Source organism: Pituophis catenifer, unplaced genomic scaffold, assembly GCF_029215685.1.
Source record: "Pituophis catenifer annectens isolate HBS135680 unplaced genomic scaffold, rPitCat1.0.hap2 SCAF_8, whole genome shotgun sequence".
In the NCBI taxonomy this organism is placed as follows: Eukaryota; Metazoa; Chordata; class Lepidosauria; order Squamata; family Colubridae; genus Pituophis; species Pituophis catenifer.
The window spans coordinates 67,200,694-67,212,728 of record NW_027256888.1 but is presented as its reverse complement, the minus strand read 5'-3'; the positions used below and the strand labels follow the sequence as shown (position 1 = coordinate 67,212,728).

The following is a 12,035-nucleotide window of genomic DNA, read 5'->3' as shown; positions in this document are numbered from 1 at the left end:
TAGAGAGGGTCCAGAGGTATTTTACGAGAAGAGTACTCAACTCCTCTGCTCGTAATAAAATTCCTTATACCATCAGGCTTGAAATTTTAGGCCTGGATAACTTTGAACTATGCCGTCTACATTCCGACCTAAGCTTAGCACACAAGATTATCTACCATAACATCCTACCTGTAAATGAATACTTTAACTTCAACCACAATAACACAAGGGCTATAGATACAAACTAAATGTAATCCGCTCTAATCTTGAATGCAGAAAATACGACTTCAGCAATAGAGTAGTAAATGTCTGGAACACTCTACCTGATCCTGTTGTTAGTTTCTCTAACCCCCATACCTTTTACCTTAAACTGCCTACCGTGGACCTTTCATGTTTCTTAAGAGGTCCCTAAGTGGGCGTGCATAAGTGCACCAGCATCCCTACCGTCCCTGTCCTACTGTCCCCATTTATATGTACTCATTTTATGTGTTTATGGCTATGTTTTATTTATTTATATCCATTTATTTGTGCCATTTTTTTCATGTATCCATGTCTATGTCTATACTGATACTTGTTTCCTTGTACTTGTTGACAAATTAAATAATTAAATAAATAATTAAATAAATATCCAGAGTTTTAATAGTTTCCTGGGAGTCATCCGGATCTAATTTCATAAATTTCAATTGCAAAAGATCAGAAGGATGAGAAAGCCTAGATTCACTACAGGTATTCCTTGCTTACCAGCTGTCACCATTTTGTGACCATTCAAAGTTGAACAATGGTATAAAACAACGGTAAAATGCTACCGGTTCGCACCAGTTTGGGCAAACTGGTAGTGATAAAAACTACCGGTTCAGGCAAACCGGTAGTAAAAAAAAAAAAAAAAAGCTAGCGGTTCCTCCGAACTGGTATTTCTGACAATCAGCAGGAAATCCTGCTTTCTAGTGAATCTAAATCGCGCAACACAGCTATCCCTCCCCCCTCGCTGTTCTACTTACCTTCCCAAGCCTCCTTTTTCCACATAAAGTGAAACGGTGGCAAACTGGGGAAGATTTCACCACTGGTAATAAAGTATAGCATTGTGACCAATCCTTGCATTTACAACCAATTGGAGTGCCCCAATGGAAATGTGGTTTCTATTTGCATCCTTCACTGTCAATAAACAGTTAATACAAAAACGCAGAAGTAAAATTGTAACTTGCAGTCTTGTGGTGTTTTGCATAGTGACTGCAGCTGTTCATTTAATAACCAAAGGAGAAGTGTGCTTGTAAGCCTGATGTGGTCACCTGATTTTCTACTTAGCAACTATTAAGTTTAGCAACCAAATTACCAGGCCCGATGTGTTTGCTGTGTTTACTCAAAGCCCAGACTTTGAGCTGACTCATTAGAAAAGAACAATATGTCGTTTTATTTTATTCTCAGGAATGTTTGTTGTTTTCTATGAGCACATTGTGATAATAGCGAAAAGAATCTGAACTATAAATGCATGACTGGGAAGCAAATACCAATATTTGACCATTTAGGTAAATGTGAAAAATCCAGCAGCAAAAAAACAAATTATATTATCTGTATTATGTTTAAACAGCATGTCAGTGGGGAGTGTTTACTTCTTACATATCGTTTCTGAATATGTGTGGGAGAAATTTTATTACAGTCAAAAAGACCATTTTCTCGTTGTAATATAGCAAGTTTCCACTATTTAGCAAATAAAGAAACCCTGAATTTAAGTTTAACATAGTAAAATATGCAGCTCTTTAACATTTGCATTTACCAGCAATTCATGTGCAGAAAAAGCAATTTTGTAAAACATAGTCTTATATGCTGAAAATGCTCAAATTTTGGTACAGTAATTCAAAAAATTAGAGTACAAACATCATAATATTACTATGTTACAATTTCAAATCTCTATAAAAGGGGAAAAAACCCGTATGGCATGACCTACCAATTCTAAAATACAAAGAATGGAAACTAGGACACACAAAATCTTGTGAATGATAACATTGTTTTGCCATAACTGTTTCCTAGCACTGATTATGTAGTTTGGTAATTAAATGTCTGCAAGAAACAACCAAGCTCAGAGAGCAATAAGGACCCTACAAATTGTTGGTATTTTATACAGTGGGGAAATCCTCTGCGGATTGCCACCAGTTCACTGTCCGCGTATGCACGGTGCGTGCCAAAAGAATGCTGCACATGCGCGCATGTGCAATGCATGCCAAAAACACACTGCATGCACATGCACAGTGCATGCCAAATGCATGCTTTGCACGGAAAAAGGAGTCTTGGGAAGGTAAGTAGAACAGCGAGAGGGAGAGGAACAGCTGTGCTACGTGATTTAGCTTTGCTAGAAAGCAGAATTTCCTGTTTTCTAGCAAATATAAACCACGCGGCACAGCTGATCGTAGCTTTTTTTTTACCACCGGTTTGCCTGAATCGGTAGTTTTTGTCACTGCCCACAATCCACTGTGATATAAAATCAGGGGTGAAATGCTACCAGTTCACAACGTCTGAACCGGTGTGAACCGGTAGCATTTCACCCCTGATTTTATATCACAGTGGATTGTGGGCCATTCTCAGCTACACCAGACCAGGAAAAATAAACTACCACGAAGGCTAAAACTACATTTATTCAGATTGCGTAATAGAGCAGAATCTTGCAAGTTTGATTGTATTGTTCTTCAATTCCCTTCTTATATACCAATGAATCATGCTGGCGTCTGCCTGTTTCTCTGGGCTTAAAGTCTATTTCAGCCCTTCTGCCTAGGGAACAAATTTTGCATATGTCCACCAAGGTCATTTTCTTATTCTCTATAAGCTGCCGTTTCGTATCACATTGAATTCACTCCACTTTTCTGTGGAAACTAGCAAGAAGAGTTATTATCTACTTTAAGAGTGTGGATAGTGGTATTATACAATCTAGCTGACACTAATCTTAGTTGCTACATGCAGAAAGGTTTATAAAAGACTTAGTTCTGCTCTGTTCTTGATTGAAAGGTATAATAAAGATTTTGTTTGGTCTTTGGAATGTTTTAAGCCTTATTTGGCCATGAGGATGTAATAAAGTTGATGGGAAAAAAAGTACTTAATAACTTAAACTGTGTTTCATTATAATTATTACTTCAAACATAAAGATTTTGGGATTATCTCCCTGTAATTTTTTAAAATCTCGTTAGGCATTGCCCCTTATTCTTTTCTGTAGCATGAATTTCTGTCCCTGTGGTCTGAGCATTTTTATAATAAACCTTATTTTCATTTTGCTCACTTAGTTAATAAAGTTGAGTAGACAAGAACATTTGAAACTCTTCCTATAACTGGACTATTTTAACTATAGGCTTAGACAGCATACATAATCCTTTGAAATACTTGAATGATGAGATTTTAGTTTGGGGGGGGTGTCTTTTTTCTTTTCTTCTTTCCAGGTATTGATAAGAGCACAAGATTTTGAATTTTATTTATTTATATTTCATGTTTCTAAATCAGGGGTCAGCAAGCCGCGGCTCTGGAGCCCTCTGCTGCGGCTCCCTGTTGCCAGTCGGCTCCACAATTGATCAGTTAGGACAGGTAGAGGAAAGAGGATGCCCGCAGGAGGAAACTATGCTGGGGGAACTCAACTTCTGGTCGGCAAGGGAAATAGGACACTGTGATAGGAGAAGACTCTATGGTAGGGGGAACATGACTTCTGGTCGGCAAGGGAAAAAGGATACTGTGCTAGGAAGAGACTCTATGGCGGGGGGAACCAGATTTCCAGTTGGCAGAGGAAGAAGATGCCGTGCTAGGAGGAGACTCTATGGTGGGGGAACCAGACTTCCTATCGGCTCCAGAATTTAACGGGGGGCTTCTGGTTAGGATCTTTGCGGCTCTTTGACTGTTTAAGGTTGCCGACCCCTGTTCTAGATGATCAATCTTTTTTTTTTTAATTTGATTTATGTGCCTCCCTTCTCCGGAGACTCAGGGAGGCTTACAATGCGTTAAGCAATAGCCTTCATACTTTTGTATATTTATACAAAGTCAGCTTATTGCCCCCACAAACTGGGTCCTCAATTTACCCACCTTAGAAAGGATGGAAGGCTGAGTCGACCTTGAGCCTGGTGACATTCGAACTTACAGTAATTGCAGACAGCTGGTGTTAATCATAATGCTTTTAGTCTGCTGAGCCACCAGGCCCTCCTTGAGATCTCCCTCAAGGAGGGGCTCTGAGTGGTGTAGCGTATAATCTAGGTCAGTGGTAGGCAAACTTGGCGCTTTCACACCCTGTGGACTTCAACTCCCAGAATTCCTAAGACAGCCAAGCTGTCTTAGGAATTCTGGGAGTTGAAGTCCACAGGGTGTGAAAGCGCCAAGTTTGCCTACCACTGATCTAGGTAATCCCCAGGAGTCAAGATCAACTCGAAGGTACTCATACACTCAAAGTCTTCTCACATCTGTGGGAAGAGCCAGGTATGCCTGGTGAAAGGCTGAAAAGCAGAGATTCTAGGATGCTGACTCACAGTGACTCTTCCCCATGCTTTTTGTATTCTAACTATTTTTGAGCACAAGTAGCAGGCTCCCACTTAAGAAAGTCTCCTGCATAGATAAAATACAAAGGATTGCAGACTCTTTATAGCATGTTCAAAGAAGATATTAAACAGTAGAGTTCAAAGGTGTTGTAAATAAAGGGGCAGAAATAATGTCCACTATTGTTCAATACAGATTGTCTTTGACTTATAAGCATGATTAAACCCAAAATGAAAGGCGCCTCTCAATGGCTCCCTGTCAGAAAAATGGCTTCAACATCTATAAATACCTGGGCAATGCTGGCTTACCAGCCTAGTCCATATATAAAACAGTATATAAAATGAACAATAAAATATTAAGATTAATTTAGGATTATTTTTTTTAAAAAAGATTGTAATGTGAGGCCTGGAAGTATTGGAAGAGCTTGTCAGCAAATGTCCTAGTACTCTCTTCCTATAGGAAGGAAGGTAAAGGTAAAGGTAAAAGTTCCCCTCGCACATATGTGTTAGTTGTTCGCGACTCTAGGGGGCGGTGCTCATCTCCATTTCAAAGCCAAAGAGCCAGCGCTCTCCGAAGACGTCTCCGTGGTCATGTGGCCGGCATGACTAAACACCAAAGGTGCATGGAACACTGTTACCTTCCCACCAAAGGTGGTCCCTATTTTTCTACTTGCATTTTTTACGTGCTTTCGAACTGCTAGGTTGGCAGAAACTGGGACAAGTAACGGGAGCTCACCCTGTTATGCAGCACTAGGGATTCGAACCACTGAATTGGCAACCTTTCGATCGACAAGCTCAGCATCTTAACCACTGAGCCACCACATCCCTTTATAGGAAGGAAACACTTTGAATAAGACTTTCCCCTTAATACCAGCTTAGTTGTGTGGCTGGTTGTTAAACATTTACTTGCACACCACTGGCTACAACCCACTTCTTCAATTGATGGGACCACATCCATCAATTGAAGAATATATGGGGTTCTTGAATTGAAGAACACTACAGGCAATTCTGTTAATTCCTACTTTGATTGTCAGGTTTAGCCAGTTGTCCTCTCTCTGGGAGTTAATTCTGGTAGAAATGCTATTGCTTGACTATTTTCAGGCAGCTCCAATCTAGCTTTCCTTATGCATTGGTCTCAGAACATAATTATTTAATCCGCTTCTTGCTCCATAGTCTTCTACAGGTAGTCCTCAACTTATGACCACAATTGAACCCAACATTTCTGTTGGCTGAGAAGAGAAGTTAAGTGAGTTTTGCCCCGTTTTATGAAGTTTTCTTATTACAGAAGTTATTTCTGTAAAACATTTTTGGAGTATGATTCTTAAAAACAAATTGCTCCTATTTGCAGGACTGCAGTTGTTTAAATACCAGATTCCAATATACATGGCCCTTTTTAAAAACAAAACTTTGCCTATGTTATCTGTATAAGGTTTGTTATAATTATAGTACGCTGGAGTTTTTTTAATAGCCCAGTTTATAAATTAAGTCACCTTTCACCAAATAAGAATCCAACCTATTCATGTAACACAAATATCACATGTAGTGATTGATATGCTTTATGCTGTTTAGAGATGACATACATCATCGACAAAATATCCCCAAAGACTCAAGGATGAGTTGTTATTACAAACATTCCAGATAGCTTATAAATTAGAAGCTTCATTATCTGTTGAAACTCTTATGCATTCTGCTTGTCAGAAATTCATTTTCGAGGCAGAACCATAAGGATGGATGTTACATAGGAGTATTATATCCAAACATGTTGTATATCTGTAGGGTGACACTATCATATTTCAGAAGGCTTTCATCAGCAATCTAATGTTTTTCCAAAACTTGAGTTGGTAGACTGCAATATTATGAAGGGATAAGAAATGAACAATTTGCCATGGACTTCGGCAAATTCTATTTGTAGATCAATTCTGGATGATATAAAGTTAGACGCTTTATATCATAGATTTATATGGAAGGTAGAAATCATGAATCAAATCATACCTTGCAATTGGATCACAGCTGATCAAATCTCCTTGGCTGGTATCTTTAGAAGTCCTGTTTACTGAATTTAGTATTTCCTTTAAGAAAATAGCAAGCTGTAGGACCTACTATGAACAACTTTCCTTGTTCACCTTTTCTAAAGGAGAAATTCCAAGTCAATGAATCAGGAACCCATTTTTATGAAGACTTGAGTCAGCAATTTCCTTTCGTGAGTTTAGAAGACCACAGATTTCTTTGAATATCTCGGTGAAGTTCTTAGAATTAAGGAGGAATGGTTTATAATAAATTTGGGGCTCTATCGCACAAGTCACCTCAAGGTCAAACAGGTGTATCTATCCAGATGATTTTGATTGATTATGTGATATCAAATAGGTGCTGACATCTAGTGACCCCACAGATAGATTTTCTCCATGACAATCTGTATGTGTTCTCAGAATTCAAAAGTAAAACTATCATTAATATCCAATAAGACATTTTTTTAAAAAAATCGGTGTGGTGGTGTAGAAATGGGGAAACTATGAATTCTAGTCCTGCCTTAGGCATGAAGCCAACAAGTAATCTTGGACTGGCCACTCTCTCTCAGCCCTAGGAAAGAAGCAAGGGCAAACTGAATAGAATAGACTAGAATAGACTAGAATGGAATGGAATGGAATGGAATGGAATGGAATAGAATAGAATAGAATAGAATAGAATAGAATAGAATAGAATAGAATAGAATAGAATAGAATAGAATAGAATAGAATAGAATAGAATTCTTTATTGGCCAAGTGTGATTGGACACACAAGGAACTTGTCATTGGTGCATATGCTCTCAGTGTACATAAAAAGCCAAGATACATTCGTCAAGAATCATAAGGTACAACCCTTAATAATAGTCATAGGGAACAAATAGGAAATCAAATCATATTAGGAAACAATCAATATAAATCTTAAGGATACCAGCAACAAAGTTACAGTCATACAGTCATAAGTGGGAGGAGATGGGTGGTGGGAACGATGAGAAGATTAATAGTAATGCAGACTTAGTAACTAGTTTGACAGTGTTGAGGGAATTATTTGTTCAGCAGAGTGATGGCATTCAGGAAAAAACTGTCCTTGTACCTTTTTGTTCTGGTGTGCAGTCCTCTATATGCTTTATAAAGCCTGGTGGACTTCAACTCCCAGAATTCGCCAGCTGGCAAAGCACAGAAATAAGTTAAAACCATTAAAATCCTTATGGTGATTCAGAAAGTGGGTTTGTGTTGTATAAGAGATACACGTGTCTAATGTAAATAAATGTTTAGTGTAAATAAAACTAAAGGTTGCTTAAATATAATTATTAAATTACAAGGGAATATACACTGAAGTTATAGAATTATGCAATAATCTTTTTAAAAAGATTAATCTTAGACAGTTGATCTAGATTTATTGATAATACAGTATAACAATAAATACCTAGAATTAGAAGAGACCATTACATTCAATTTATTTAATCTAAATACAATTCTATATATACCATTAAAACTCTCATGTCTGTCTGATTGTAACCTTCAATCGGGCAAAACAGCACATTATAGGGCAACAATTTTTAAATTAGTATACCTCAAATGAGCTATCTTACAGAATGTATCCAAAAAGCAGAGACTTGGGTGGGATTGAAATTTGGAAAAGTTGTGACCACTTCAGGGCTGCCGTGCTACCAAAATCAGACATGGACATATGGTTATCATTTCCATATGACTGTAAGGAAAGTCAGTGTGCAACCTGGCAGGAACTTAGTAATAGCGATGGCACTTAGACTTATATACCATTTCATAATACTTTACAGCCCTCACTAAGTGGTTTTCAGAGTCAACCTATTGTCCCCAACAATCTGGCTCCTCATTTTACCAACTTTGGAAGGATGGAAGGCTGAGTCAACCTTGAGCCATTCAGGATCAAACTCCTGACAGTGGGCAGAGTTAGCCTGCAATACTGCATTTTAACCACCGCACCGCTCTTGAAAGTTGCTACTTCTCCCATTGCTTTTTTGCCTGGCCATGGTCGTTCTGTTTCTCGTAAGGAAATATCTATGAAATGATGAACCAACAGGTCACACGGATTGTGTGGTTCAGGAGAAAAAAGAATCCATTATTCATAACTGATTCAAGTTGTCAGTTAAAATTTTAAGAATATCATAAGATGCCTTCAGTGAATTTTTGTCCTAATTTAACTTTACATTCAAATAGCTATTAAATATAATAACATTATCATCTGCCCGGAGATAAAATAAATCAAGAATATTTAATACTGGAGATAGGAATATAGGAAGTCTTCCTATTCAAATTAACTCAACCCCTGAAGATCCTGTATTATTGTAGTTGCTTAAGGCCATCCAATGAAGTTCATGGTTGAATGGAAATCTTCAAAGCCAATCTCACCATTCTCTTCTTCCATGCAGCGCTCAGTGAAATATTATTTCAAATCCAGGTCATCTGATTTTTTTGGCTTTCAGTATTCAAAATATTCTAATTAATGCTTTTATATCAGAAACTGAAACAAAGTAACGGTAATAGGTCAAAAATGAACTGTGTTTTTATACAGTCATGCTTAGGTTTCACAACATAGTACTGTCACTATTAATGCTTTCGAGATTATACAAATGCTCAACATCCATATAATTTGTAGAAAGGATGTCTATGGAGATTCTCAGTCATCCAAGTCAAGGTCGTCCCAAAGGTGCTTTTTCAAGAGGCAAACAGACTTGTTTGTTTTCCCTTGAAGAAAAACAAAGATGAAAAGATGAGATCCATCTTCTTGGATGAGAAGCGAAACGTCTTCTAGGAAAAAGAAAGGAAGTCCAGTTACCTCTTGAAAAAGCACCTTTGTGTCATATCAGAATCTTACAATTTATTGTGTATTCACAATACTCAGTAAGTGGTTCATATGATCACAGAGATATATGACAGGGGAAGCAACTCAGGCTTAGTTGCTAGTACCCCTTTTGTTCTGTCCCCGTCCCACACACGCACCCCCACAGACGGCCTGGAGTTAATAAGCCACATGACAAAGTCTTTGAAGATAAAGCTGGCAGCAACCCAGTGGCTAGCTGCCTATTCAGACTTTACTCACACAAAACAAAGATTAGACTGCAAGGATTCCGATAAAGCAGGCAAAGTTTCAGCAATACAAGGATTAGTCCAAATGCAGTCCGACAAGGCAGGCAGAAGTCCAGTAACGCAGAGATCATGGATTATTTCTAGTTTTTGCTCATCACAAACTGAACCAGCCACCACACCCACATTTATACCCTGTGGGGTGTGGTCCAGTGACTCAGCTAATCTCTGGCACGCCTTCCCCTCTGCTGCGCACACTTCTCCCTGTGCCGCTGTCAAGGATCCAGCCAGAACTTATCTCCTTCGTCGCTGTCCACCTGTGCCTGCGGGGACGTGCTTGGCTCTGGGCCTATCTCTTGGCCTTCAGTGTCCTCCGGAGGCATTGTCAGAGAGGAGGGTCCTGGAGAGGGAGGCCTTGCCAACTCCTCTCCCTCACTCTCAGAGTCTGCATCTGTCGATAGCCCAGGCTCACAACACGTTTATAAACCTGTCCATCATAAACAAAAAAGGGTAACAACATAGCCTCGGATATTAAACATATATTTATTATGGCTGGTCACACAGTCAGTCAGATGTTTACACTGGATTTGGCACTTTTATCTACTTATCAAGTCCTTTGCAAGGACCTGAGATAGATCAGTAGTGGGTTTCACTTTAGTTTGCTACCAGTTTGTTTGTGTGTGTGTGCATACTTGCATGCATGTATGATGCTTCTGCACATGCACAGAAGCATCTGAACAGGTGGGCAGAGCCTCCCACCACTACCGCTACTGGTTTGCCCAATCTGGGATGATCCGGTAGGAACCCACCACTGGAGATAGATATTGTTTGATGGTATTAAAGATATTATTATTATTGTGGTTTTTCACACAGTCAGCCAAATGTTTATACTGGATTTAGCATTTTTATCCACATATCAATCAATTTTGCCTGTCTTTATGGCTATGGTTGCCTACTTATCAATGCCAAATTGAATCCCAATATATATTCTGATTTTTTTTTTTGCCTTTGTAATAAGGAATCTAGTTCAGCCTTTGTTTTTCCAAATAATTTTACATCATTCGTACAAAATAAATGCAAATTTTTTACTCCTCGTTTGGCCAATTCATATCCGCAGTTTGTCTTGTTGAAAATTGTTATCGGTAGGTCCATTGATAGTATAGCAAGTAAATGTGATGATGAATCCCCTTGGAAAATCTCACAGTTGTTTTTGACTTCTCCTAATTCTTCCCCATTAGCCATCACTTTCATTCACCAAAATCTGATTGAAGCATTCATGAATTGCCAAATATTTCTACAGATTCCGAAAACATTGAGACATTTCTCAATCCAATTGTTTTTCCAAGTAGTAAACAAATTAATTCTTCTTTTTCAATTCTTTAAGATCAATTTGTCAGTCAATAACTGGGCCTTAATTCCTTTCAAATAAATGTAGGTTTGATTTGCAGTTATATGTAAATAGCTTGCATGTGGTTGGCAAACAGGTTCATTTCCCATCTCTTTCTTCTAAATTAGGAATGTTGTTCCTTCCGGTTGTTAGCCATCCTCTCCTCTCCTCTCCTCTCCCTCCTCTCCTCTCCTCTCCCCTTCCCTTCCCTTCCCTTCCCTTCCCTTCCCTTCTCTTCTTTTTGGTTCTCTGAAAACTCTATTCATCTGGTCAGCCAAGCTCAAGTGTAGATTTGTCAATGATTTTCATCATAATCCATGGAATTCATTTGGTCTAGGAGCACTCCAGTTCTGGCCTTTTCTCTTTGCTTTTGTGCCATTTCTTTAAATTATCCTAATGTTTTCCACACTGAGTATTTTCATTGTGTTTTCAACTTACACGGTCCTATTGTGACATCTATTTTCCCTCAAATTTCCCCAAATTTTAGGGTCTTTTCTTTGTCAAGCTTTTCATTTGTTTGTTTCCTTTCACACTCTCAAGGGTTTTGTAGAAAGGATGCTGATTCTAAATTGCACACGCTGCTGGGATTGAATTATTCGATTGTCATATGGTTTGATCTTCTCTGCAGTAGCCAGGTCTGTCCATTTCAATTGTTCTACAGACTTTGCAAGTCTTTTAGTCCCCAGGTTATACATCGCACATCAATTAGTTTTGATTTTCTCATGTTTTTTTTTTTAATTTCCTTGCCTCAAATCCTTCAAATTGCTCAAATCTTTGTGAATGTTCTTTATCTTCACACTTTTCATCACACTTTCCATTTAGGTTTTTCCTTTCTTAATAGCTTTATTCCTTTCAGGGGTGGGCTGCTGGGGGTTCGCAGGGGTTCAGGAGAACCTCTAGCTAAGATTCTGTGCAGTTCGGAGAACCCCCAAATCCCACTCCTGGCTGGCCCCGCCCACCCCACCCTTCCCACAAGTCCCCACGTCTGCCATTTTGGATGCAGGTAAATGCAGGGCATGCATGGAGGCTCAGAGAGAGCAAACAACAGGCCTACCGGAAGTTCAGGAACAGAAATGGTAGGCCTCTGAAGCCTGGGGAGACCATTTTCGC

General features: G+C 38.8%; 1 protein-coding gene across 1 annotated transcript in view; it reads left to right on the top strand.

The window, feature by feature from the left end:
- Nucleotides 1-12,035, top strand: part of GRID2 (glutamate ionotropic receptor delta type subunit 2) — a 1,156,109-nt gene that overhangs the window by 499,686 nt on the left and 644,388 nt on the right. The window lies entirely within an intron of this gene.